We start from the raw sequence: 6181 nt of genomic DNA, 5'->3' as shown, positions 1-6181 counted from the left end.
GTTAATTACACGAGCAGGTATAAATAAGGGTTAATGACGGATCAGCCGTTTCTAGAATACGCTGTCTCACCGCTACGGTGTGGACTTACCCCGTTCACAAAGGAATTTTCTCAGCACCGAATTCCGCTCTTGAAAGCATTTCTCATTGTCATTTGCATCTCTGTAAATTATTTGCAAGCGTTTCGCTAGACCTCTGCCGACAGATCTTATCGATCCTTGAAACACCGACGCCGAGAGAGCTTAATTATTCGATTCTTTTCCCGTTCCATGATTTGCGAGCAATAATATATTATCACTGAATCTTCTGTTTGCATTGTCGACTCTGAATAAGAAATGATCGTAATTAGAACTACGAATGGTAGACGATCTACAAACCACACCTATCGAACGTTTCTTCAAACTAACCTATTTGTTACACCTAATGACAGGAAAAATGAAGAGATTTGGATTAAATTTTGAGGTTAAACTGAATTTTGTTCATGGTTAATTACCTACTACATATTAATATCTTCCTTTCTCATTGTATTTTGCTCCTTGTTTTCAACGATGATAAGTATTTACATTCGTCTTCGAAGCTTCTAATCATTATCGACAAACAATTCGATAGAAAACGAAAATAATCGTAAATCGATTCGGAATATAAGAATATATTTTGATACATTTCACAACATAGTGCATCGAAATGGTGTCAACAGGTACAACTTTATGGAATTAACTAAATATCTCGTTAACTCGATTATTATACGGTTATGTAACATTTCATCGCGTTCGACTTTTTCTCCCAGTGGCTGTCTAAGAAACGACGTATCCAGCGAATACGATTTTTACTCGATTGGTAATAGAAGAACTATATCCTCCTTCCTGTGTATACCATAAATACCAGAGACTGATTGGCACAGAGCGTCGACGTTGTTCCGTCGGTATTTTAATAAACTGTCGTATTCGCGGGATCGGCGGAGCAGTGCCGAGCAGAATCTCGTATATGTTCGACTCTTTTCGTGGCGTATTGCTCGTGTTGCTGGCCGACTCGTGGAAAGGAAGCAAAAGAAGGGAGCGAAAAAGGAAACGAGAGCCTCGCTTCAGGATGCTTTCATTCACGTGGCGGCAGCCTTTACAATCCTTCGCTTCCGCGCGTGGGAAGGGCTTTATCGTGTGTGCAGCTGGGTGAGGGTAAAAACTAAAGAACGACGAGAAGGAAAGGGGCACGACATTGAAATACATTAGTAAGAGAAGGGTGGAAGAAAGTGAAAATATAACGAAATAGTAGGTAAATGGGAAATAAAATAGGTTGGCCGAAATTGCACCACTCGGTAAGAAAGAGACGTGCACGCGACACGTATGTACGAATGTAGATAATGAAAAGGTAGAAAGAAAGAAAGCCGTATCGACTCGAAAGAAAAGAACGTCAAGGAACAAAAGGGGGGAGGGGGTGAGACCATAGGAGTGTCGGTGAGGGAAGAAGGAAAAAGAAAGAGGCTAGAGGAAGGAAATATATAGAAGTAAGAACGAGAGAGTCGAATACGGTATAATGGAGGAGAGTGAGAAAGGAAAACTGGTGGACGGAAACGCGGAGAGGCAGGAGGCAGAGGAAAATACGATAGAGGCAAAGTCGTATGCGTACATTCTGATAAGGTCTTATCGTGTGAAAGCACCGTGGCCTACTTATACTTGGTGCGTGGTTATACGCGTCTCTAACGTTTACGTGATCGCACGCACACGCGCGCATCTCATCGTTCGCTACGCACGCAGCGGTACACACTTACGCACGCGTGCTGTCGTGCTACTGCAATCACGCGTGAGTTTATGCAAGCTACGAGCACGCGTGAACGAGCGTGTCGTTGCGAGTAAAGCCTATCTATACAACGATGAAAATAAAGTTCCCTTTCTATTTACCATCCTTTCTATTTTACAACTTATTTTTCTTACACTTTATTTATACACTTTAAATTCGTATTCCTTCTAGATGCAATCCTTCGACCATTGTCAGTCAGTAAGAACTAAATATGCAACAAGGAAAAGGAATCATATCAAAAATTCACAGGAGAGCCGTGTAGCGGGAAACGACGCAAACGTTTAACCTTTTGCACTGACTGTGGGGGCGCCGCTAGCGTGACAATGCTACTTTTCTTTAAAATTCGGGAGTCTCCGCTGACGTGATGTGTAAAACAAATTAGGAGGAAACATTTTTATTTAAGACGCTACTTTTAAAATACATGCGTGTATACGTGTATATGCTGCGAGTCCTGTGCTTTTCAATTTCCAACACTGGAATAAATCTAGCATTCTTTATGAAATTTTTTTAAATATGTTTTCACTCTATTTCAGAATGACATACTAATGACTAAGTATAATCTAAACTTTTCTAAGAATTTGACCATCGTAACGTGAGATATCGTGAATGTGTGGGCAAACATGATTACTTAGATATTGAAAAGTAAGAGGTAGGATATGAATAACGACGCATTTTCATGAAATCACTTTTACATGTACCGAATTGTTTAGAATAGTTTTGTACTTTAAATATTACAAATATAATAAATCATAATTTATTATTTATTATAAGTAATAATGGCAATTACTATAAATTTCAGGTATAAGTATCATTAAATTATAGTTACATGATTATAATTGAAATAGAACTATAATTTCATTCATAACTGAGATAAGGTATCAAAACTAGGAAAAATGAAATCCACGTTACAAAGCAATTAAAGAATTATGGTATAAGGGATTAAAAGCGTGTAACGTATTCGGGTAGGAGTACGGCATGCATAATGTAACGCGTTCAAACTTTAAATATTCCATGTTAACAGGAATTGCGGTGTAGAAATAAAATCTCCGCGAATTACGGAAACGATTAGGAAACGTAACAATTGCTTCCTCTCTCGGACCAATTATCGTCATGGTAAAATAGATAAAAAAAGATCTTTCTCGTTGGTTAGACTCGAGTGGCGATTCGTCGCTAACCGATGAACTCGGTCGATGGGCGAAAGCAGCGCCGAAAGAGGAACAATAAAGTGGAGATTCGATAGCTCCTCGTGGCCGAGTCGCAGCCGCGTGTATACACATGTGAGCCCGTACGTACATACGGCAAATTGCGAAATTGGGTCGGCCAGAAATTGAAGCTGATCCGACTGTTCTTCGCGGCGATGAGGGCAACTGCAAAGGCGACACGTGAAATTTTACCGATAACGCACGAGTATCGTCCTTCGATCAAGCTGAATTGAAAATCGTCCTCCCGAACAACTAACCACAGTGTTGTAAGCCTCTTTATCTATTAACTGTCAAACTGTTTCACGAGATATTTCATTCTTCTCGCGTTGATCGGTTACGTACGTGTTACTAACGCTTTTGAGGTTATGCGTCTTCGTAATGCACGAAGGCATTTGGACTGCGATTACGAATTCTAAATGTAAATCGAATCTCGAGCCGAAGTAATGACAACATAGATTAGATTAGACGTCATTAAAGTTGATCTTGGTCAATTTTGCTTCAAAAGCGTTACTTTGAATATCATGAACGGTTTTATGCTTTTTAACGTATAAAGTTACGAAAGTCGCATTTGATGTCATCGCTGTAAACACGATACCATGTCGCTGACTAAACGTTAAATAATAAACTAAACACAAATGTGAAATGTTGGTAAATCTTAGAAATAAAAAGCGCCTGTTTATAGTTAAGTAAACGAGTTTTTATCTTAATAGTATGATTGTAATTAGTCTGAATCATTTTTATACACGAATACTCTTTTTTTACAGAAAAAAATCTGCATTCTTATCTTGAGGAACGCATAATAATTGCTAACGGCTTGCCTGGCTCGCATTACGAGCATAATAAAACTTAACAGTGAGTAAGAGCATCGTGCTAAAATTCGTGAATGCATTTAACGCCTGCTATTTATGTCCGCGATGCTAACGCAGATTATGCAATATTATAGATGACATGCTGACTGGGAACGTGGTGGCAGTGGAATTCGCATTTCAATTATTCCCTAGGCTCGAATCTAGAAATTTATCGATCTAATTTTACGAGTACCCGCTGTTGCGTTTGACTAATTATCAAGTGATCAGAGCTGGATGCTACATTACCATTTAATGATACAGAAATTGATTACTCGTTTGCATCCAACTGCACTGACTTCATCGTTGTGAAACGTTCATTGTCAAATGACGCTCGATCGATTGTCACGCAACGTATATAAAATGTAAACATTCTTCGCTCGCCCGGTAAGCTTCTCTCGAAGGTAAATTTTCTACTTCACTCGTAACCTGTTATCTATTTATGATTGTATCTCTTTTCGTAGATATTATTCGAACGTGAAAATATTTTATGGATGGGATAGGCACGCTCAAGTATGTCAATAGAATTGAAGATTAATTAACAACAAAAATATATTTTTTATTTCGTTTTTGAACTACCGATCTGTATTATGTACTTAAAGTTAGCATATCTATATAGATAGTAGTAAACGTGGTATTCATAGATAAAGTAGTATAATCAGAATAAGCGTAAACGTAAATTACACGTAATTATAGAATAAATAAGTATACGCAATTATGTTTCTACCTGAATAAATGTCAACATTAATTTTAGCCGAGATACTTGTAAATTTTCAATGATTGTAAAATGTATGTGAACTAATATTAGTATGTGATATTTAAATAATTGAAAATATCGTTTATAAATATTGTAACGGTAAATACTGTGACGATCGATTCTTCGATTCTGGATTACACGTTCTTTTATTGTCTATTGAATAATCATCTCTCCAATCGATACACTGTAATTACGTAATTGTGAAACGCAATTGGTTTTACTAGCATTGCTCACGGCTTTTCCGTCTCTATAGACCACAAGAGTGCAAAAACTGACGTTTGATGGGAGGGTTAAAGCTCATTGGAAGAATCAGCGCGCGACAAAGTTGTAACCTTGGGCAAGTAGATAGGAGAAGCATAGATACCAAAGAACCATCTAAGACAGAAATGCCGTAAAATGTAACCTCGGCCAACTTAGACATGGCCATAAACGACGCCGTGGTAACCGTTGGTACGCTAAAGAGGTGAGAAAAGACGAAGAATAAGTGATAGAGAGTAAAAAGGGGACCTACCGTTCATCTTGTACACGCTTGAAGAAATTTCACACTAGACTTACAGAGTTTCTCTCAGAAATCACTTCAGTATTTAATCCAATTCAACATCTTCAATAATCAAACTCAAAATTTCTTTTACTTTATGCCTAATCTTTGACATTTTTCAGTGAATCTGCATCTAACTGTAAATAACACACACTTGTTACAGTCATCAACATGCAAATTACTGAAATGTGCGCCTATTTTAATCTAGTTCAGGAACTTTCTAATTACTTTTCCCATTAAGATAATTTCACAAATGTGAATTAAAAGTTTGTTATTAATAGAAGAAAGTTATTCAAAGAGAGGAATGCAAAGCTGCTGAATTAGTTCAAACTTGTGCCAAAGAAATAACATAAGTTTATAATGTATTTTCTAGTAAACTAATTTCATTTATTTTTCTATGTTACAGAACAAAGTGCAAAGATAAGCTGTTGCAATTGAAGAAATGAGAAGGTTAGAGATGTTTGCAACAAAGTGCACAGTCGAGGATAGTAGTGTCCGTTTAGAAACTAGGAAAACTGCAAGCGACCCCTTTTTTTCCATAGATCTGTCGAAAGAGTGACCAAAAAGGACCACGGCCATGGCATTACGAGGCGTTTACGAGGGCATTTACGAGCGACCGGCTGGAAATTATTCGGCCCGTTACCGGTCACAATAGCGAGATTATGAGAGTTTTTATATCCTGCAACCCTCTCTCTTGCCTCTTCTCCATCCTCTTTCTTCTTTCCTTTCGTTCTTTCTCCATTTTTTTTGTTTTTATTGTTACCACTGTCAAAGAGGTTTAAGGAAGTTGCCTGAGTTTTTGTGCAGTTACCTCAGAACGGGCTTTTTTTTCCAGAGGAAACCGCCATGTTATCCAAGACGATTTTCACTCGTTCTCGCTTCTAGGATCTTTTCTTCGCAGAGTTTTTCATAGGGATTTTTTGCCCCATGGTCGTCAGTCAAGACAAGGAACTGCGTTTCTCTTATCCTTGAGTCGCAAAGGGGATTAGAAATTGGCCTTCGACGCGCACGTATTAAGTGTCTAAGGGCACCGTCGGCACCGACACG

General features: G+C 38.2%; 1 long non-coding RNA gene across 1 annotated transcript; it reads left to right on the top strand.

Moving 5' to 3' along the window:
* Positions 1–3769: 3769 nt before the first annotated feature.
* On the top strand, positions 3770–5859 carry LOC108549553 (uncharacterized). Its single transcript, XR_001890341.1, has 5 exons — positions 3770–3846; positions 3938–4226; positions 4304–4352; positions 4850–5059; positions 5541–5859. It is a non-coding gene; the product is annotated as an uncharacterized LOC108549553 (long non-coding RNA).
* Positions 5860–6181: the final 322 nt, after the last annotated feature.

This window comes from Eufriesea mexicana, unplaced genomic scaffold (genome assembly GCF_001483705.2).
Source record: "Eufriesea mexicana isolate 0111107269 unplaced genomic scaffold, ASM148370v2 scaffold2087, whole genome shotgun sequence".
Lineage (NCBI taxonomy): Eukaryota > Metazoa > Arthropoda > Insecta > Hymenoptera > Apidae > Eufriesea > Eufriesea mexicana.
The sequence above is the reverse complement of the archived record's forward strand: the minus strand, read 5'-3'. Positions and strand labels throughout refer to the sequence as shown.